This window comes from Moschus berezovskii, chromosome 17 (assembly GCF_049115385.1).
Source record: "Moschus berezovskii isolate FMDL1 chromosome 17, NW_MosBer_1.0, whole genome shotgun sequence".
NCBI classification, from domain to species: Eukaryota; Metazoa; Chordata; class Mammalia; order Artiodactyla; family Moschidae; genus Moschus; species Moschus berezovskii.
The window spans coordinates 40,399,369-40,422,560 of NC_142476.1; the positions used below are offsets into that span (position 1 = coordinate 40,399,369).

Sequence of the window (23,192 nt, forward strand, 5' to 3'; positions counted from 1 at the left end):
CTGGACATGGAACAACAAACTGGTTCCAAATAGGAAAAGGAGTACGTCAAGGCTGTATATTGTCACCTTGCTTATTTAACTTATATGCAGAGTACATCATGAGGAACGCTGGGCTGGAAGAAGCACAAGCTGGAATCAAGACTGCCAGGAGAAATATCAATAACCTCAGATATGCAGATGACACCACCCTTATGGCAGAAAGTGAAGAGGAACTAAAGAGCCTCTTGATGAAAGTGAAAGAGGAGAGTGAAAAAGTTGGCTTGAAGCTCAACATTCAGAAAACTAAGATCATGGCATCTGGTTCCATCACTTCATGGGAAATAGATGGGGAAACAGTGGAAACAATGTCAGACTTTATTTTTTTGGGCTCCAAAATCACTGCAGATGCTGATTGCAGCCATGAAATTAAAAGACACTTACTCCTTGGAAGGAAAGTTATGACCAACCTAGATAACATATTAAAAAGCAGAGACATTACTTTGCCAACCAAGGTCCATCTAGTCAAGGCTATGGTTTTTCCAGTGGTCATGTATGGATGTGAAAGTTGGACTGTGAAGAAAGTTGATCGCCAAAGAATTTATGCTTTTGAACTGTGGTGTTGGAGAAGACTCTTGAGAGTCCCTTGGACTGCAAGGAGATCCAACCAGTCCATTCTACAGGAGATCAGTCCTGGGTGTTATTTAGCTAACCATGCTAAAGCTGAAGCTCCAATACTTTGGCCACCTCATGTGAAGAGTTGACTCACTGGAAAAGACTCTGATGCTGGGAGGGATTGGGGGCAGGAGGAGAAGGGGATGACAGAGAATGAGATGGCTGGATGGCGTCACCGACTGGATGGAGGTGGGTTTGAGTGAACTCCAGGAGTTGGTGATGGACAGGGAGGCCTGGTGTGCTGTGATTCATGGGGTCGCAAAGAGTCGGACACGACTGAGTGACTGAACTGAACTGATGTATAGTTATCATGTCATCTGCAAACAGTGAGTTACTTCTTTTCCAATCTGGATTCATTTCTTTTTCTTCTCTAATTGCTGTAGCAAGGACTTCCAAACCTATGTTGAATAATAGTGGTGAGAGTGGATACCCTTGTCTTGTTCCTGATCTTAGGGGGAAAGCTTTCAGGTTTTTCACCATTGAGAATAATGTTTGCTATGGGCTTACCATATATGGCCTTTACTATGTTGAGACAGGTTTCTTCTATGCCCATTTTTGGAAGAGTTTTAATAGGTGCTGAACTTTTTCAAAGGCTTTTTCTGCATCTATTGAGATTATCACATGGTTTTTCTCTTTCAATTTGTTAATATGGTGTATCACATTGATTGATTTGCATATATTGAAGAATTCTTGCATCTCTGGAATAAACCCAACTTGATCACGGTGTATGAACTTTTTAATGTGTTGTTGAATTCTGTTTGCTAGAATTTTGTTGAGGATTTTTGCATCATGTTCATCAGTGATATGGGCTTGTAGTTTTCTCTTTTGTGTTGTCTTTGGTTTGGGGTCAGGGTGATGGTGGCCTCATAGAATGGGTTTGGAAGTGCTCCTTCCTCTGCAATTTTTTGAAAGAGTTTTAGAAGGATAGGCATTAGCTCGTCTCTAAATGTTTGATAGAATTCTCCTGTGAAGCCATCTGGTCCTGGGTTTTTGTTTTATGGGGGATCACTGTTTCAATTTCAGTACTTGTAATTGGGTTGGTCATAATTTCTATTTCTTCCTGTTTCAGTCTTGGAAGATTGAACTTTTCTAAGAATCTATCAATTTCTTCCAGGTTATCCATTTTATTGCCATATAGTTGCTCATATAATCTCTTATAATCCTTTGTATTTCTGCATTATCTGTTGTAACCTCTTTTTCATTTCTAATTTTGTTCATTTGATTCTTCTTTTCTGCTTGATAAGTCTGGTTAAAAGTTTGTCAGTTTTGTTTATCTTCTATAGTATTCTTAAAAATTTAAGTTTGGCCACCAGGAAAGACTGAACAAAAATTATTCCCCTCCCTCCCAAACAACAAGGAAACAGCTTTAATCATCTCTTTCCTGACCCACAAAAACAGGGAAGTAGTTGGAACTGAAGCCTTTAAATATGAACTTTCAGCTCCTAAAACATTGCTAGTTGGTCAAAGGTGAAAATCCACACATTTTCTTCTCCAATATGTGTCCTATTTGTGAGTTTATTTGCACACAGCATGCATGCACACATCCCCGGTACTCACTCACATGTGCTCTTACTTTCACGTGAGACACTATTTTTGTGTGTGTGTTTGTTCATTAATTATGAGGATAACAAATTATGAGGTGTGTGCAGAGTTTCAAAGGTGCTTTGTCCACATCAAAGTCACCTGAATCCGTTTCTCTGAAAGCCTGAAAAATTGCACAACCAAGGATCACTACTTTCCCAGATGCTGTTCACAGGCTGCATATTGACGGAGGGTAGAGAAAAAAATCCTCATAACTGATGCTTAGGTGGGAAGGCAAAGAGACAACCTTCATCACCCTGATACGCTAGAGCAGAAAGCCTAGTGTGCTGTCCTCAGACCAAACTTCAACACTAAGTCAGGATCAGGGACATCATTCAAACTAAGTAAATGGTCTAACATATCTGCATCCATATCTGTGGATTTCTTTTGCTGCTGAACTACTAACTGGCCAAAGTCATGAGCAGCTCTCACAATATCTGCTTTTCCACCTTCTGGGGACAGCACTTTCGCTGCCGAATGGCAATCTTTTGTCATGACTTTGCAAATTCTACTGAGTATTTGTAACTATCTAAGTCAGTCCAGATATTCCTGATGTTGTTTTAACATTTCATCCATCAACCTGGAATTATTTCTCTGACAATCCCCTGGTGGTCGTAGACGCTGATGTAAGAGATGCCCACAGACCGCACCACCAAGCTTGTGATGTTGGAGAAGCTGGGCTCCTGCGCCTCCTCGGTGATCACCAGGCTCACACACACAGGCAGCTTCTCCAGGGCACGGCCGTCCGCGCGCTACTGCAGCCGCAGGTGGGCCGGCCGGACCGGTTCCCTCAGCGGAGGCCGGTGGTCACGGCCGTTCCCGCCGGCAGCCAGGAGCTGGCGGAGCTGGGAACTGAGCGGCGCTACGACCGCGGCAGAGGCGGCGCGGCTGCGGCTCCGCCTGGTCCAGTTCTAGGTGCCGAACCGCAAGCGGAGCGGGGAGGTGACCTTGAGATGAGGTGCAGGCCGAACCGGGCGTGCAGCCACCTACAGCAGCAGCTCCTACAGCCCGATCATGCTCTCGCGGCTCCCAGGCATCCGCCCGCTCCCAGCCCCGCGGCGAGCCGACTCTCTATCCAGCCGCCCAGCGTTCCCCGCCCCCGGCCCCCAAATCCGTTCTTTACACTTTCCACGCACCCCCAACCTCTTTCTGCTGTCAGAACCTCACCTCGCCCCTCCCCCAACTCCCCCACCCCCATCCCCGCCATCTCCCTCCATCACCAGAGTGATTGAACCGTGCAGACCTAGGTCTGCAGACCTGAGTTTGCACACCGGTTCTGCCACACTAGGGAGTTAATTTGAGTCCCAGTTTCCTTCTTTATATTAGAACTCCCAGATTCTCTGGGATTTTCTTTTTCTTTTGGCAACTCCAGGTGGCATGTGGGACCTTAGTTCCCGGGCGAAGGATGGAATCCCTTCAGATCCCTGCAGCACTGGAGTCTTAACCACTGGACCACAGGGAAGTCCCTTCTTTATAAAGTTACTAACAGGATAATGCTGCCTCCGCCAAACAGTTTTAATGAGCAAAGTACTGGAAAGGGCTTTGTAAGCTGCAAAAGCTCCTTCCAGATGTTAGCTATATGGGTAAGATGTCCACCTAGCCCTCTGGATGGATGTCATCACAAATGATTACTCGCTCTAGTCATCACTAAACAAGAAAAAAAAAAAAAAGAGAGAGAGATTTGGGGGTATAAGTTTTGTGATTCAGTTCAGTTCAGTTCAGTTTAGTCGCTCAGTTGTGTCTGACTCTCTGCGACCCCATGAATCACAGCATGCCAGGCCTCCCTGTCCATCACCAACTCCCGGAGTTCACTCAAACTCATGTCCACAGAGTCAGTGATGCCATCCAGCCATCTCATTCTCTGTTGTCCCCTTCTCCTCCCACCCCCAACCTTTCCCAGCATCAGAGTCTTTTCCAGTGAGTCAACTCGTCGCATGAGGTGGCCAAAGTATTGCAGTTTCAGCTTTAGCATCAGTCCTTCCAGTGAACACCCAGGATTGATCTCCTTTAGAATGGACTGGTTGGATCTCCTTGCAGTACAAGGGACTCTCGAGAGTCTTCTCCAACACCACAGTTCAAAAGCATCAATTCTTTGGCGATCAGCTTTCTTCACAGTCCAACTCTCACATCCATACATGACCACGGGAAAAACCATAGCCTTGACTAGACGGACCTTTGTTGGCAAAGTGATGTCTCTGCTTTTTAATATACTATCAAGGTTGGTCATAACTTTCCTTCCAAGGAGTAAGCGTCTTTTAATTATTAGGCAAGAGCTGAATCACAACCCATGATTACAGCCCGGGCAAAAGCTTGCTAGAAACATTCTCTGACATTTTTAGCCAAAAAGTTGTTCATTCCTCAGTGTTCTCCCTCTTTTGCATCCCACACTCAGCCAGCGACTGACTCAGTCTTAAGGGAGAAGTAACATGAATTCAGCAACTTTGTATATAGCATCTTCTTATATTCCTACACTGAGCCAGACTTCCTTAGGTAAGAAGAGAAACTGGAACTGGAGATCTTCAAGAGACCTAATTGGGGGACTTTCCCCGGTGGCACAGTGGATAAGAACCCGCCTGCCAATGCAGAGGACACAGGTTGGATCCCTGGTCTGGGAAGATTCCACGTGCCATGGAGCAACTAAGCCCCTGTGCCACAACTACCGACCCCACATACTGTAACTACTGAGGCCTGAGTGCTCTAGGGTCTGTGTTCCACAACAAGAGAAGCCACCGCAATGAGAAGCCTGAGCATCACAAGGAAGAGCAGCGCCTGCTCGCCTCAACTAGAGAAAGCCTGCACACAGCAATGAGGACCTAGGGCAGCCAAAAATTAATTTAAAAGAGAGAGACCTAGGCAGAAGTTGCCAGAGATGTCATAAAGGGGATTCAGATATGAGGTGAGAGGCTGGAGCAGATCAGTACTAAGATCTCTTCCAACTGTAAATTTCTATGGAGAAGAGCTCCTGCCCTTTTGAAGCACACAATCTAATCAGGGAGATAGACATGAAGAACGTGTAGAGACTTTCCTGTCGGTCCAATGGGCTTCCCTGGTGGCTCAGGTGGTAAAGAATCTGCCTGCAATGCAGGAGACCTGAGTTGTATTCCTGCGTCAGGAAGATTCCCCTGGAGAAGGGAATGGCAACCGATTCAGTATTCTTGCCTGGAGAATTCCATGGACAGAAGAGCCTGGCAGGTTACAGTCCATGGGGTCACAGAGTCAGACATGACTGAGCAATGAACACTCCTAACCTTTTCCAGTGGTTAGGACTCTGTGCTTCCACTGCATCAGGCATGTATTCCATTCCTGGTCTGGGAACTAAGATCCCTGCAGGACCAAAAAGAAAAAAGATGAAAAGACAGTAAAGAAAAAGTCCTGAGCAGGAATGAGCATTGCCTATTTAATTACCATTTCAAGTATGTTAGTTGCTTCAGTTCAGTTCAGTTCAGTTCAGTTCAGTCGCTCAGTCTTGTCCGACTCTCCGCGACCCCATGAATCACAGCACGCCAGGCCTCCCTGTCCATCACCAACTCCCGGAGTTCACTCAAACTCATGTCCAGAGTCGGTGATGCCATCCAGCCATCTCATTCTCGGTTGTCCCCTTCTCCTCCCGCCCCCCAACCTTTCCCAGCATCAGAGTCTTTTCTAGTGAGTCAACTCGTCGCATGAGGTGGCCAAAGTATTGCAGTTTCAGCTTCAGCATCAGTCCCTCCAATGAACACCCAGGATCGAGCTCCCTTAGAATGGACTGGTTGGATCTCCTTGCAGTCCAAGGGACCCTCAAGAGTCTTCTCCAACATCACAGTTCAAAAGCATCAATTCTTCGGTGATCAGCTTTCTTCACAGTCCAACTCTCATATCCATACATGACCATGGGAAAAACCATAGCCTTGACTAGACGGAACTTTGTTGGCAAAGTAATGTCTCTGCTTTTTAATATATTATCAAGGTTGGTCATAACTTTCCTTCCAAGGAGTAAGCATCTTTTAATTTCATGGCTGCAATCAGCATCTGCAGTGATTTTGGAGCCCAAAAAGATAAAGTCTGACACTGTTTCCACTGTTTTTCCATCTATTTCCCATGAAGTGATGGGACCAGATGCCATGATCTTAGTTTTCTGAATGTTGAGCTTCAAGCCAACCTTTTCACTCTCCTCTTTCACTTTCATCAAGAGGCTTTTGAGTTCCTTTTCACTTTCTGCCATAAGGGTAGTGTCATCTGCATTGTGTCCAATTATTTGTGACCCCATGGACTGTAGTCTGCCAGGCTCTTCGGTCCATAGGATTCTCCAGGCAAGAATACTGGAGTGGGTTGCCATTCCCTTCTCCAAGGGATCTTCCCGACCCAGGGATCAAACCCAGGTCTCCTGCATTGCAGGCAAAGTCTTTACCATCTTAGCCACCAGGAAAGCCTATCACTGCAAGGAATGGTGACTGTTTTTCAACTGGGGGAGGCCTGTGGGTTTAACTCCTCTAGGAATCCTTGAAATTGTTGATGTTTAGTACTTAAGTCATGTCTGACTCTTTTGTAACCCCGTGGACTGTGGCCTGCCAGGCTTCTCTGTCCATGGGCTTCTCCAGGCAAGAATACTGGAGTGGGTTGCCATTTTCTCCTCCAGGGGTTGGAACTGACAGGTCTGGTTTAATAAGTCAGCAAATGTGACTTGGGACAACTAAAGTTGGAAGGCTTGGATTAGCTCACTGAGGGAAGGGCAGGTCCTTGCTCTGCAACTGCCAATCAGGGTGCGGAGGTTTTAGAGCAGCAGCAGCCACACTGCCATTAAAGGAAGAGTACAGCCTGCTAGTCAGTGGGAAGCTAGAGGTGGCTCCTTGTCATTGCTACTTGCTTTCTGAACACTGTTGGGACATTGTAGAGCTCACAAACTCACACACATTCTTTGTTCTGTGAGGTACGCAGGATAATTTTTATCCTCACATTGTAGTTGAGGAAACTTTGTGAAATGCCTTACCCTTTATCTAGTGAGTTACAGGCTATGCTGAGACATGTCATGTCCGATTCTTTGCGACCCCATGGACTCTAGCCCACCAGGCTTCTGATATCTTCTGATGTCCCTCGTATCACACAAAACAAGCATGTCCTGAGTGTGTGCGTGTTCAGTTCAGTTCAGTTCAGTTCAGTCGCTCAGTCGTGTCCGACTCTCCGCGACCCCATGAATCACAGCACGCCAGGCCTCCCTGTCCATCACCAACTCCCGGAGTACACTCAAACTCATGTCCACAGAGTCGGTGATGCCATCCAGCCATCTCATTCTCCGTCGTCCCCTTCTCCTCCCGCCCCCAACCTTTCCCAGCATCAGAGTCTTTTCCAGTGAGTCAACTCGTCTCATGAGGTGGCCAAAGTATTGGAGTTTCAGCTTTAGCATCAGTCCCTCCAATGAACATCCAGGATTGATCTCCTTTAGAATGGACTGGTTGGATCTCCTTGCAGTATAAGGGACTCTTAAGAGTCTTCTCCAACACCACAGTTCAAAAGCATCGATTCTTCGGCGATCAGCTTTCTTCACAGTCCAACTCTCACATCCATACATGACCACGGGAAAAACCATTGCCTTGACTAGACGGACCTTGGTCGGCAAAGTAATGTCTCTGCTTTTTAATATACTATCAAGGTTGGTCATAACTTTCCTTCCAAGGAGCAAGCGTCTTTTAATTTCATGGCTGCAATCAGCATCTGCAGTGATTTTGGAGCCCAAAAAAACAAAGTCTGACACTGTTTCCACTGTTTTTCCATCTATTTCCCATGAAGTGATGGGACCAGATGCCATGATCTTTGTTTTCTGAATGTTGAGCTTCAAGCCAACCTTTTCACTCTCCTCTTTCACTTTCATCAAGAGGCTTTTGAGTTCCTCTTCACTTTCTGCCATAAGGGTCTCGTATCACACAAAACAAGCATGTCCTGAGTGTGTGCGTGTTAGGTTGCTTTAATTGTGTCTGACTCTTTGCGACCCCATGCGCTATAGCCCTCCAGGGTCCTCTGTGCAGGGGACTCTCCAGGCTTGGGTTGGGTGGGTTGATATCCCACCCTACCTCCAGGGGATCTTCCCAACCCAGGGATCAAACCCATGTCTCTTACATCTCCTGCATTGGCAGGCAGGTTCTTTACCACTAGCGCCACCTAGGAAGCCTCAGGTGAGTGCTTGTTCCTTAAAGAAGATTGTCATGTGAATTTCAAGACTATCTAGAGTCAGGACTTTAAAAAGCTGATGTGTGTGGAGAAACTTTGTCATATCTCGACTCCCCACTTTCCATATCTAGACACACACAATGATGATAAAGTTAAATGTATTATTGCAAATGCAAGAATACTGCATTTGAATGTGTGCTCAGTCATTTAAGTCGTGTGTAACTCTTTGCAACCCCATGGACTATAACCCGCCAGGCTCCTCTGTCCATAGAATTTTCCAGGCAAGAATACTGGAGTGAGTTGCCATTTCTTTCTCCAGGGGATCTTCCCAACCCAGGAATCGAATCTGTCTCTCTTATGTCTCCTGCATTGGCAGACAGGTTCTTTACCACTAGGGCTTCCCTGGTGGCTCAGATGGTAAAGTGTCTGCCTGCAGTGCGGGAGACCTGGGTTTGATCCCTGGGTTGAAAAGATCTCTTGGATCTTCCACTTGGATCTTTACCACTAGTGCCACCAAATCAAATCCATGAATCTGGTAACTTTCTGGAACAGTGCAGTTTGGTAGGAATATAATTTAACTTTTCTAGAAATTACATTTTATAAATAAAAAGGCACAGAGTAAATTAATATATTTAATTCAATATATCAAAAATATTTTAAAAACTTATAATCACAATATATAATACTAATGAGATAGTTTAAATTCTAAGTCTTCAGAATTTGGTAAGTGTATTATGCTAATAAGACTTGTAGCTTGGACAGTCTTGGTCAGTGCAGTTCTAGAAGTAGAACTGCTAGTATTTGAGGCTGACCCCAACCCACTCCAGTACTCTTGCCTGGAGAATCCCATGGATGGAGAAGCCTGGTGGCCTACAGTCCATGGGGTCGCAAAGAACTGGACACGACTGAGGCAGCTTACCACAGCACAGCACTGTGAAGTTGACAGGCATCTTTTTGGGGACAAAATATCTTCTGATGTCCCTCATATCACACAAAACAAGCATGTCGTGGGTCATCCTTCAAGAAAAAGAAATGAAAAGGAACTACAGTTTACTCAACTTTTTAAACTGTAAAAGATTGTATTGGAAGGGCTCTCTGAGATGATCTAGTCCAGAAGTTGGCAAATTTCAGCCCTGGGTCACATCTGCTCACTGCCTTTTTTTTTTTTTTTTCTGCATCCTGAAAGCTAAAAATTATTTCTGCATTTTTTAAACAGTGACAGACTTTATTCTTTTGGGCTCTCAAATCACTGCAGGTGGTGACTGCAGCCATTAAATTAAAAGACACTTGCTCCTTGGAAGAAAAGTTATGATCAACCTAGACAGCATATTAAAAAGCAGAAACATTACTTTGCCAACAAAGGTCTATCTAGTTAAAGCTATATTTTTTTTTTCCAGTAGTCATGTATAGATGTGAGAGTTGGACTGTAAAGAAAGCTGAGCATTGAATAATTGATGCTTTTGAACTGTGGTGTTGGAGAAGCCTCTTGAGAGTCCCTTGGGCAGCAATGAGACCTTGAGCAGTCAATCTGAAAGGAAAACAGTCCCGAATATTCATTGGAAGGATTGATGCTGAAGCTGAAACTCCAATCCTTTGGCTACCTGATGCGAAGAACTGACTCATTGGAAAAGACCCTGATGCTTGGAAAGATTGAGGACGGGAGAAGAAGGGGACGACAGAGGATGAGATGGTTGGATGGCATCACTGACTTGATGGACATGAGTTTGAGTAAGCTCTGGGAGTTGGTGATGGACAGGGAAGCCTGGTGTGCTGCAGTCCATGGGGTCGCAAAGAGTCGGACACAACTGAGTGACTGAGCTGAACATTTTTAAATGGTTCAAAAAAATTGAAAAAAGAATAATGTTTCATGACATGTAAATATTATATGAAATTCAAAAATCAGTGTCCATTATAAAGGTTTTTCAGAACACCTCCACCCTCATTTGTGTATATTTTATCCATGGTTGCTTTTGAGCTACAACAACAGAGTTGTCACAATGATAAAATGACCTACCAAGCTCAAAGTAGGATTAACTGGCCTTTCACAGAAAAAGTTGGCTGACCGCCTGCACTAGAGCAGACATTCCCATTCTATTGGTAGGGAACTGAGGCACAAAGACATGACAGGCCTGAGGTCACACCATTGGCCAGAGGTTGAAATGAGACCTCAGTGGTTAGTTTCTTCTCACTACACCATCACATAAAAGGTGGTACCCAAAAGCTTCTCAGTTTATCAGGACAATGACTGCTTGGTCCTTTTATGTGCCTGTCTGCGCCTCACCTGCAAGCCTAACATAGGTTTTAGTAGGGGCCGCTGCATCTGTGGTGCAGTAATAAAGAATCTGACTGCAATGCAAGAGACTTTGGTTCGATCCCTGAGTCAGGAAGATCCCCTGTAGAAGAAAACGGTAACCCATTCCAGTATTCTCGCCTGGGAAGTCCCATGGGCAGAGGAGCCTGGCGGGCTCCACGGGGTTTCAGAGTCAGACATGACTGAGTGACTGAGCACGCTGCATTGTAACCTCGAGAGGGCAGCACTGGCTAACGTGGCTCCAGAGAGCAACCTTTTCCAAGAAATGGCCAAAATAGAGTACAGTTGTGTCTTTAAAAAAGAGAAAGAAAAAAAGCAGGTCAAAAAGGTCCTGGGTTGCTTTTGATGGTGACACACATACATACTAGTACAGTGTAAGATATTTAAATTTTTTTTTTTTTTGACAAATTGCCAAAGGTGAGTTAAAGCTCAGAAAATATCCACATCTAGGTAGAATTGAAGGAAGGCAAATTGGTAGCAAAACAAAAGTAGGCATTTCAGAGAAAAGCACCCACACATTTAAAAAAAAAAAAAAACTTTCTGAGTATTGAGGGAAGACTAAGAGGAATAGTAGAGTGGGTTGCCATGCCCTCTTCCAGGAGGGGATCTTCCCAACACAGGGATCGGACCCAGGTCTCCCACATTGCAGGCAGATTCTTTACTGTCTGGTGGCACAGACAGTAAAGAATCTGCCACCTACACATTAGAAAAAAACAAAAAGAAAACCCAATTCTGAGTATTGAGGAAACATGGAGAGAAAATGAGTTCTCCTGGAGCCTTAGGGACAGTTTAAGTAGGTGAGTGGAGCTATGCTTATGACCCAGATTTGTACTCCTTCTGAGGGGTCTGGAGAAGAGCTTCCATCTCTTCATTTTGGTGAGGTCTAATCATAAAATGTGGCTAGTGAGGTTTGCAGCCTAGTAGAAGGCAATGGCAAGCCACTCCAGTACTCTTGCCTAGAAAATCCCATGGATGGAGGAGCCTGGTGGGCTGCAGTCCATGGGGTCGCTAAGGGTCGGATACGACTGAGCGACTTCACTTTCACTTTTCACTTTCACACACTGGAGAAGGAAATGGCAACCCACTCCAGTGTTCTTGCCTGGAGAATCCCAGGGACGGGGGAGCCTGGTGGGCTTCCGTCTATGGGGTCACACAGAGTCGGACACGACTGAAGTGACTTAGCAGCAGCAGCAGCATGAGGCATTTAGTAAGTATAATTAATATTTGCAAAGGGCTGTAAAATCCTACAGATTAAAAGGTGCCCTGTGGAAGATGCAAGATGGACTGGTGTTACTGTGAGGGCAGATATATTTTTGTGGGTGTCACCACTGTTGTTGTTTACTGAGGAGGCAGAGGGAAAAAGTAGGTTAAGGCCAGGTGGCACAGTACTTCAACGTGACTCAGAACTGGGCCACGTGAAACCTGTCTAGGCAGACTATCACATCAGATGGTCTAGAGAAATTTCCCCAAGAATGCATAAATCCTCAGAGGCAGAATGGTTAGCTTCATGACACATAATCACGCCTGGAAGAAATCTGGTGGGGCTAATTAGAAAAACACATATGGCACTTCCGTCTTTACAAGGAAGGGGACTGAATGTATTACTCAGCAAATATTTTCCTCAGCCTGAGCTTGACTTCTGAGATTTTCTGAGAACTGAGCATTTTTTCTAAGGAATCGCAAAAGCCTGGGTAACAGCAGGAACTAAGCTAGTAGTCTAATTAAGCATCCCCATACTGCGACACTTTAACACACTACTGGGAATCCCAATGAGTTCCTAATGTCTAAGTCCTAAATTTAATCCAAAGAGCTCCACTGAATCCTCTTGCATGACCTTTGTTAATTATGTAATATCTAATCACCAGTGATGATAAAAAATTGAGAACGATGACATGAACTGATTCACTCTCCTGCAGGTATTCCATCAGGAACAAAGATTAGAGCATCTCCAAGGAGTAAAACTTCAGCATATAGGAAACTGCTTTCAAATTCTAGCAGTTAAGTATATTCTTAGTCCCTGGAATGATAAAAATATGGATCTGCACTGAATGGGATTTTGTTATTGTTGTTCTTATTTTTTCCAGTTAGAATTTTAGTCCAGGTCAATCCTATAACATGTGGGAAGACCTTACAGACTTACCATGAAAATAATCTGGTGACTTAGGGTACGTTAAGAAATCCACAGCAGAAATATCAGTAAGTTTAAAACTTTATTCTATTACTAAGAAAAGTAAATCCACAACTCCAATATTGTATTCGCTTTGGAAATTATAAACTACCAGAAAATAAAGACAGGAACAAGGAAAAGAAAAATAGAGGTATTATACCACTCAAGTGCCCAGTATTGTAAATATAACTTGGAACTTACTTTACGACATTCACATAAAGCTAATTGACTTAGATGGCTTTGGTTTTCTGGCTTTTGTGTATCTTTGTTAGCTCTGTAATGTTACATGGTTTAGAGGATCAAATCCTATTTTGTGTAATGTTGTATTCCATCTTTGAATTTCAAACCAGTTGACAGAATCTTTAGGTTATTGGTACAGTCCTCAAAGAGGGGGAAAAAAATCCAACTTAACTGTGACTCTGTTTCCTATTGTATTTCTCATTTAAGAAGTCAAAAACTCAGTGGACTTTACTCCAAGTCTCCCTAGCATAATATCTTACTAGATTTCAATAGCATTTCTTAGATTACAAAGCATTTTTACATCCATTCTATCCTTTCATTGGGTCTTCAGAACAACACTGTGGATGGCTATGGCATGCATAATATAGTTATTTAATAGCTTCATTTCCAAAAATTAATTCAGTAAATATTGAATGGCTACTGTTTGCCAGACATTTTTAGACAATGACCATTCAGTGGAAAATAAAACACACAAAGAGCCTGCCAAAAATGTTTGTGATATGCCTAAGACTATAGAAAGTAAATCCAAAACCTTTGGATGGATGTACTATATCATCATTTCCATCTTCAGCTGGAAAAATGAAGCACAGATAACTTACTTGACACTGTCTCTTAGTACTGTACTGGCATTTCTTGTATAGATTTGCTCAACTACATCTGCTTGCCAGTATTTGCTCCCATACATTCCAGCCTCTGGTCTTTCACTAGATTAATTCTTTTATACTCCCATCTACAGTCAGTTCCTTCACATAGGCAGCTCCTCTCTCCTACTTAAGGACATGTATCCAGTCAACTCTCTCCCATACACTGCCATTCTCTAATGTATCAAAAGATAAAATATAGAGTTGTTTAAAAAAAAATAAAGTATTGTAATTTCTTCTGCCTTAAACAAACCTCTCAATCCCACTTCCCCCAGCCACTCACCCCTTACCAGTGACCACTCCATTTTTCTTCTTTCCTTTTGCAGCAAATTCCTATTCTTTAATTTGTAAGTCAAATAAGTATTTATTGAACAGATGCAGAATAAATGAACTAGGAATGTTTCACATGAAGTTAAGTTCAAGTATTCAGATGCCTTGTCACACACACACACACACACACACATACACACACAAACTGGTTTTATATTTCTGCAAAAGGCAGAACTATACCCAATGGTTAGAAATATCCAGCATGATATTTGCACCAATAGTTTCAGTTTCTCCAATATAATGGATGCTAAGGTTTCTCTCGTAGCTCAGTTGGTGAAGAATCTGCCAGCAATGCAGGAGACCCAGGTTTGATCCCTGAGTCAGGAAGTTCACCTGGAGAAGGAAATGGCAACACACTCCAGTATTCTTGCCTGGAGAATCCCATGAAAGAGGAGCCTGGCAGGCTACAGTCCATGGGGTTGCAAGAGTTAGACATGACTTAGTAACTAAATCATTCATACTTTTTCAAAGAGATGAGATATAGGGACTTTCCTGGTGGTCCAGTAGCTAAGATTCCAGCTTTGAATACAGGGGGCCGGAGGTTCAATTCCTGGTCAGGGTACTAGATCCCACATGTCATGACGAAAAGCCAATGCACCCAAATAAATAAATAAATAAACAAAAACAAATATTTTTTTAAAAAAGAAATGAATATAAATTTATTTATTTTTTTAAAAAAGCAGGGGCTTCCCTGGTGGCTCAGCTGGTAAAGAATCTGCCTCCAGTGTGGGAGACCTGGGTTTGTTCCCTGGGTTGGGAAGATCCCCTGGAGAAGGGAACAGCTACCCACTCCAGTATTCTGGCCTTGAGAACTCCATGGACTGTATAGTCCATGGGGTCTCAAAGAGTTGACTTTCACTTTCCTTTCACTTATAGTATTCTTGGACCTTTCAAGGAAATCGAATTTTCATGGCCTATCCTCCACACCAGCAATGGAGGCACTCATACCATCAGAAATACACCTCAAGTCAACTGATTTGTTAAGGAAGTGGTTTTTCGTTCTCAGTTATGTTTTCAGTTTCATATCAGTGATTCTCAGAAGGGATGAGGAAAGTCTCACAAAGCAGATATATCAGAATCCCTGGAATTCTGATATTCCATTCTAGGGAGACAGTCTTCCTCAGCCCCTAAGTGAATCACTTACCAGTACAAACCAGTGTGAACTGATGAAGTATAGTCTGTGCTAATACAAGGGAATAACTAGAAAATATAAACTAAACTACATAATATACTAAGCTTCAACCAAATTGATATTTCAAAGTAGAAATTGTTTGAACAATTACTAGGCATAAATGTACATGGTAATTTATATCTATGTTTTATCACATGTTCCAATAAGAATAAGATAATACAATACAATACAATAATACAGTAGGAATAAGATAATACAGCTGAAGGTAAAAAATGTTAATATCTGTATTTATCAGTACACAGCATTTTAAAGGTGAAGCTTGAACCCAGGATGATAAACACATTTTCAAATAAAGCACATGGCAAAACTAGTTAACTGTTGTTCATTGGGGAACTAGAGCAGGCTCCAATACGATAGGTAGAGAAAACTTACTAAAAGGAAACTTCTGGGACTTTCCTGGTGGTACAGTGGATGGGAATTCACCTGCCAGTGCAGGGGACATGTTTTCGATCCCTGATCCAGGCAGATTCCACATGCTGCATAACAATGAACTCCTGTGCGCCACAACTACTGAAGGCTTCCCACTTCAGAACCTGAACTCTGCAACGAGATGCCACTGCAATAAGAAGCCTATGCACTGCAACGAAGAACAGCCCTCTCTCACCACAACTAGAGAAACCCCTGGTGCAGCAAAGAGCCAGTGCAACCAAAAAAAAAAAAAAAAAAAATTGGAAATCTCTGGGCACTTAATTTCTAGGGCATTACCAGTCTTGTGATGGGGTCAGTTTGTCATCATTGTTCTAATACTTTTACAGGAAATCCTACAAAATCTGCAAAATCATTGGTAATTATTGAAGTACACACTTGAGAAACCAGGGTAAAAGTCTGCCTTGTTGCATTTCTAAGCAGTGTGGGTGGCTGAATTGCCTCAGACCTCTGGTGAGGATCAGTGCTTATATAAACGCCAGGAAAATCTCTGCTAGTCTTTGTCCTACTAACCAAATTCTTCTAAGTAATGACCAAATTCCAAGTTCTGAATTTTCAGATTTTGTAGAACAGTATTCTTTCCCAAAGAAATTGTGTATTATTCAGATTATGGAACATATATGAGGCTAGCAGCAGACCACATCTTGAATGTAACAATTCTTCCAGGAGCCTAAAGGTTTTGAGTTTCTGATTCTCCCACTGATCCAGGAACCTTTGAAATTAACAGTATTTTGTACCATCATAGTCCCTAGCATTTCTGTCCAAATCCACTCCACTGTAGTACTTTTCCAAAGGTCAGACTTCACATACTAATTTTTTTTTTCTGCAACCCAGTCCAGTCATGCTTTTGCCCCCTCTGCTCTACCAAAACCTCTCTTGCCAAGATCACCATTGACCTCCATCCATGTTGCTCCAAGGGTCAGTTCTCAGGCCTCACCTTAACCTCTCGGCAGCATTCTACAGTTGATCACTTCCTCCTCCTTCAGATATTTTCTTCACCTAACTTCCAGGACACTATTCATCTCCTGGTTTTCCTCCTCCTACCTAACTGGTTTGTTCCTACACAGTTGCTCTGCAAGTTCTTTCTCCTGAGACTTCTTAAATGAGAAATGTCTCAGGGCTTTTCTGGTTCTCTTTCCTTCTGTATCTACACTTATTCCCTTGGAGATGTCATTAAGTTTCAGGCTTTAAGTGCCATTTATATGCTGATAACTCCCAAATACACACACACACAGATTATGCATTTTATATGGTAACATATCTTCAGAACTTCCTCCTGAACTAGACATATCCAACAGCCTACCTAATGTCTCCATTTAAATATTTAATAAATTTCAAGTTGAACATGTGCCAAACTGAACTCTTAATATTCCCCTGGAAAATTGTTCTCAGTTCAGTTCAGTCGCTCAGTCGTGCCCGACTCTTTGCAACCCCATGAATCACAGCACGCCAGGCCTCCCTGTCCATCACCAACTCCCGGAGTTCACTCAAACTCATGTCCATCGAGTCGGTGATGCCATCCAGCCATCTCTTTCTCTGTCGTCCCCTTCTCCTCCTGCTCCCAATCCTTCCCAGCATCAGTCTTTTCCAGTGAGTCAATTCTTCACATGAGGTGGCCAAAGTATTGGAGTTTCAGCTTTAGCATCAGTTCTTCCAATGAACACCCAGGACTGATCTCCTTTAGAGTGGACTGGTTGGATCTCTCAAGAGTCTTCTCCAGCACCACAGTTCAAAAGCATCAATGTTCTCTCTAGTGCTCCCTATTTCAGATGATTGCAACTCAGTCTTTCTAGTTGCCCAGAAAACCTCAGGCTCATCCTTGACTACCCCTCCCCCAGCCCACTTCTATTAACTGTATATTCAACCCATCAAAAAGTCCTCTTGGATTTGCCTTCAAAAAAATCTAACCAGGATCCCTTAATCATTGAAGTTCTCATGTTTCATTTGGATTACTGAAAGAGCCTCCTTTCTAGACTTCTGCTTCTATCCTTGATCTTTTATTCTCAGTACTTCTCAAAACCTAAGTCATATCATGCAACAGCTCCACACCAATTAAAAGCCAAAGCCTTCCCACTCTGGCCCACCAGGTTCTACAGATCTGCCTCTCACTCCGCTTACCTCTCTGACATCCATCATCTTCTGTACTCTCTGCCTTGCTCACTCTGTTTCAGCCACAATGGTTTCCTGTGCTACTCTTCAGGTGCCAGTCATGCTCTACTTGAGTGTCTTTGGACTTGCTGTTTCCACTCCCTGGAAACTCTTGCCTAAATATCCACATAGTTTGCTCTCTTAGCTCCTTCAAGTCTTCAGTATTTTCTTGAGGCCTATGCTCCACTTGAAATGATAACACATGCTCCCTCCCTATTTCATCATCTTACTGTTCCTATTAATTTCCTTTTTATATTTATTGTCTCTTCTCCCTCTATTCCCCCATAGTAAGTTCCATGAGAACAATGATTTGTTTTATTCAGTGATGTATCTTGAGCACTTGGAATAGGATCTGGCACAAGCTGATTCTCAAAAACTATTTGTTAAACAAATAAAAATCTCTACTTTTAGAAGTCTTTTTGATGTATTGTCTAACTGGACCATTTCAACTGTGATGCCAAAATGATAAGCCCATGTTTTCATATAATCTGCACAACTGTCAGGATAATATCTTGTTTTAGGAATGACCATATGAACTTTGGCAGAACAAACAAATGTTGAGTTGTTCAGGAGTGTTTATTTTTATAGATATGCTTCTATTTTTCTAAAAAATACACTGTTAACGGCAGGGATTTGTCCTTTGAACTCCAATACTTCGGAAGTGCTGAACTTCTGAGTTTTGCCTCAGAAAGGAAAGGACTATTACAGCATGTGGGAGTGCTTAACTACTGCCAAAAATATTTGGAAAAACTTCCCACAATACTAAGTCTTTAAAGAAGATCATTTATCTTTTCCAGGAAAAGGTTACTATTGTTTTAAATTTGCTCCTATGCTAGAGTTTGGCATGAAAAGCTGGCCTTTTCTGGAATAATGAATAGAGAGATTTAATATTTCTGTATGTTGTTTGGAAAAGGTGCACACAAGCTTCGCCAAGTGCCAAAAAATAAAATCAAAGGCTTAAGCCAAAGGGGCCCAGAACGTAGCACTCAATTCCACACTGGCTGTCTTAAGGATCTGAGTATAATTAACAGTTTTGGTTAACACCTAATCTCTTTCAGGGAACACAAACTGGTACAAATTAATTCAGAACCTGTTTTAGAATAAAACAGAAAAACTAAAGAACAATGGACTGGTAATCCTGGAATTCACTAATCCTGCCTGGTTTGACAAAGTGAAGAGACCCAGGAAAATACATATACAGAAGTATTTTCACTACTTGGGCAGATCAAGAGACTATGATAAGTTGGAAAGTGTTTTGAGGCCAACAGGAGGAGTGTTATTCCTGGATTTCTGTTATACTGTTTTGCAAATGTATGGCACTGGCCACAACAGACAGGTGAAAAGTGCAACATACTACTTACTATTTAAATGATAAACTATTTTTTAGAGCAGTTTTAGGTTGACAATAAAATTAAGTGAAAAGTACAGAGCTCCTTTACATTCCGTGCCCTCAACACACAGCCTCTCCAACTACCAACAGCCCACACCAGAGCAATATATTTATTACACTGACACATCATCACCTACGCTCACGGTTTATATAAGGGCTCATTCTTGGTATTGTAAGGTCTATGGGTTTTGACACATGTATAATGACAGATATCCACCATTGCAGTATTATACAGAGTAGTTTCCCCACCCTAAAGAGTCCTGTTCCCTGCAAATTCATTCATCCCTCCCCACTGCATGCATGCTCAGTCTCGCCCAACTCTTTTCGACCTGCCAGGTTTCTCTGTCCATGGGATTTTCCAGGCAAGAATACTGGAGAGGGTTTCTATGCCCTCTTCTGCAGGATCTTCCAGACGCAGGGATCAGGGACCGAACCTACATCTTACCTTTCCTGCAATGGCGGGCATATTCTTTACCACTACTGCCACTTGGGCCTTGGGAACCACTGATCTGTCTTTGTAGTTTTGTTTCTAGAATATAGTCGGAATATTATAGTACATATAGATATTACCTATGCTTAAGAATATATGAATTGAAAACTTTTTTGGTATAAAAAAGGATGTGCTTTTTGTGTTAAATGTAATAGCAAATGGGAAATAAGTACTCATTTTATAAATTTAAAAAATTGGAATTAGAATTGTTTAAACAGATACTTCTATGTCTGTATAAAGTGAAAGAAAGGTTGTTCAATCATTCTCTGAATTTCAACTGCTTGGCTGATTAGGGGTGTGATAGTTTGTTTGCATTACTAGGAAGGCACATTCTAATTCCCCAATAATACTAACAGTTTCATACTATTCGATTTTCGTTGTGCAGGCAAAAAGTAATAGTTTTTAAAAATACATTTTTAGTAAAGCAACTATTCCCCAATATAAAATAAAAAATTTAAAAATATATTTCATAAGCTCTCACCACCAAAAGAACGTACAGTATTGTGCTTTACAGAATCTTTGGTATTAAAAAATGAAAACTCTATGCAGTGGTTTTAGTCGTACCGAACCTGAAATAAAACTTGGACTTTAACAATCACTCCTCTGATGTTTCTTTCATCTGGAAGCCATCAACGACAAATATATTCTTTACATTTTCATCCACCATTATATATTAACCCCCCGGTTACTGAAACAGATAACCGCCTATAATTATATGTAGTAGGGGGAAAAAAACAAAAAACTACTGTAGCTGTGACACCAAAAAAAATTTAGCCGGAAAGGCTGACTAAATTATGAACACATGCTGCTGTCGTCTTTTTTTTTTTTTTACTCACGCTACTGTGGAAACAAAAAAAAGACTGCACAAAGTTAAACAAAAATACCTCGCGCAAAAAGCCAAGTCTGGAAGACAAATTTAGTAGCATTACTCTTTAATTTCCTGGCTTTGGTGATTTTGGTGTCGCAAAGTTAAGATCACAATGCCAAGATTCATATTTAAATATTTCCCTGGATGTCAGGAAAACAGCTCTTCCAGAATTTGAAATCACACTTGAAGGTAAAGGAGATTTTGAGTCAACGTCTTACTTATATATTCATAAGGGATTTTAAAAAGTTAAATGGAATATATCCTCAACCGACAGAAATAAGTCATTCCAATCTATTGTTTCAGTTTATAGCTCAGATATAAATAAGGGGCTATAAAACCTGATCTGAAAATAGTTGCGCAGTGCGTGCTTCACAGGCAGCCAATGAAAAGCAACGTCTCGCTTCTGTGGCTGACAGCACACTACCTTTTTTTTTTTTTTTAAAGAGACCGACCTCTTTGTTACCCTGTCGTTTAGCACCTTTGTTGGGTCTCCCAGCTCCGCAGTTTAATTTCCATCTGCAGAACGCCATTGCGGTTCAAGGCATTGCATTCGAGCAGGCTTAGTGCTCCTAGCATCACACAGCTGCAGAAAGCGCCTTCACTCTCAAGGCAAAATGACAGCTTCCCACGCTGGAGTTCTGAGCACTGCCTCGTAAAACCGATCCTTTTCACACGGCAAGTGCTGGAGTGAAAGATCCCACTTTTCAAGGGCTTACAGGGTAGGAAGCACTTGGGACTCCGTGCATGCCTCTTTTCAGAGGTTCACACGCCGCATGCTCACCCGGCGCGTGTCCGGGGCGGGTCGCCACAGAGCCTGAGCCCAGCCAGAAGCACAGAGGCGAAGAACAAAGGCGACCCGCCCGCCTTCGCTCCCGGGGGCAGCCCGGCGCGCGGTCGCCGGCCCCGCCCCCCACAGCCCTGCACCCGCGGCTGCGCGAAATGGCGGCCGAGACACAAAATGGCAGCCGGGCCAGGCCCCGAGCTAGCTTGGCGAATAAAAGGCGCCGCGGACCCCTCCCCCCAGCGCAGCAATGCCAGCTCGAGCTTCCTCTTCATGGCAGTCCAGCCCAGCTCTCCTCCAGCACTGGCGCGCCTTGGTGGCTGCATGGAGACCCCCGCCGCCTCTCAAGTCCACACGGCCCCCTCTTCAGGAGGCTCTTACTGAAGGGGGTAAAAACTGAAAAGAACTGAGCGTTGCACACCTTCAGGGCTACCCTTGCCCTCCCAGGACGCCCCTTAAGCCGGGAGCGGGGCGGCGGGAGCAGCTTTAGCTTCAGGTCGCCAAAGACAGGAAAGGGGGATCAAAGAGGCCTCCAAATGAGGGGAAATTAAGGAAACCGGGGTCAGAGCCCCAGACCAGTCCTTCGGCAGCAAGGTCGAATCCCAACGCACTGGCCCCACACCCCAGCGCGCAGAGAAGAGCCGCCGGTGGCCCATAGCGCGCGGGCATCTCCAGAGCCCCGATGTCGGCTTTGGCTCCACCACGCAAACATCCAGTGAGCGTTTTAGGCTTTTCACCATTCCCCTCTGCCCTCTCCCTTCTCCCTGTGTTGAGGGGCCTCGGGGGCTGGGCACGGGCAGAGGAAGGAGCGGCTGCTGTGGTCCCCACACTGTTTCCCCTGGCGTGAGGGTCTCGGTGGGCTTGGGCTTTGCTTTGGTGGTGGCTTGATAGATGGAGGCAGGGCGCTATCGGTGTACTTGGGGTTTTTCGCTTTTCCATCTCTCAAATGCTCGCTTCCCTGCGTTCCCCATCCCCCAGCTTCCTTTGAAGTGCATCTTTCCAGAAACTTCTCAGGGAAACTCAGCAAAAACCCGCAGGCTCTGAAATCGCCTCCCTTCCGGAGCATGCGCAACACACTGGGCGGCAAGCTCAGTGCGCGCGTGTACAAGTGTGAGAGTGGTACGTGCGCGCGCGCGCGCGCGCCGTGCGAGGCGGGACGGTTCTCTCACAATGAAGGGAACAGGTTTTCTCCCCTCCCCCAACGTCCTGTCGTTGCGCAAGCGCGTTGAGCCAACTCCGCTGGCTTTGAGAGAAGTGGGGGGAGGGGCGGGCTCAAAGGTCTGGAGGCGCGGTTTCGCGCGCCTGCGCACTGGGTCGTCTTGGCCCGGCTTTTTCCGCGCAGCTTGTGGTAGCGTCTTTGATGTGAAGTGCATCTGAGCACCTCATTTGCGCCGTACTCATTGTGTCCTCTACTCTCACTCGCGGAAAGTCTCTTGAGGGGTTATCAATTACGTCCCGTGGGTTTCCTGGAGAATGGCCTTCCCTTTGTGTCTAAGGGCTAAGGTTGAACCGTGTCTCCTTAGCCCCCTTCCACTCCTGCTGCGCCTTTCCCACTCCTACCTGCGCCTTGACCCCAGACAGCAATCGATGACTGGAAAGTGTTGGAACCATCTCCCAACTAGGGGAAACAGCTCTGATCGAAGGACCGGGTGACAGCCGCGCTGGCTTCCATCAGGCACTACCTGCAGTTCTTGCTTACTAAATAAAGGTGTCCTTTATTTGGAACCCTGCGCTTGGTCCTCGACACCAGCCTCTGCTGGGGCTGGTGGGAGTGGCAGCTGGGCTAGTCCTCCGAGTGTGGATGCAGACAAAGAAAGGGCTTTGGTGTGTCGCTC

The 23,192-nt window shown here is 44.0% G+C and overlaps 1 pseudogene; it reads right to left on the reverse strand.

Annotated features, from left to right (window-relative positions):
- Positions 1-940: 940 nt before the first annotated feature.
- LOC129550969 (dehydrodolichyl diphosphate synthase complex subunit NUS1 pseudogene) lies at positions 941-3,439 on the reverse strand (annotated as a pseudogene).
- Between the last annotated feature and the right edge of the window lie 19,753 nt (positions 3,440-23,192).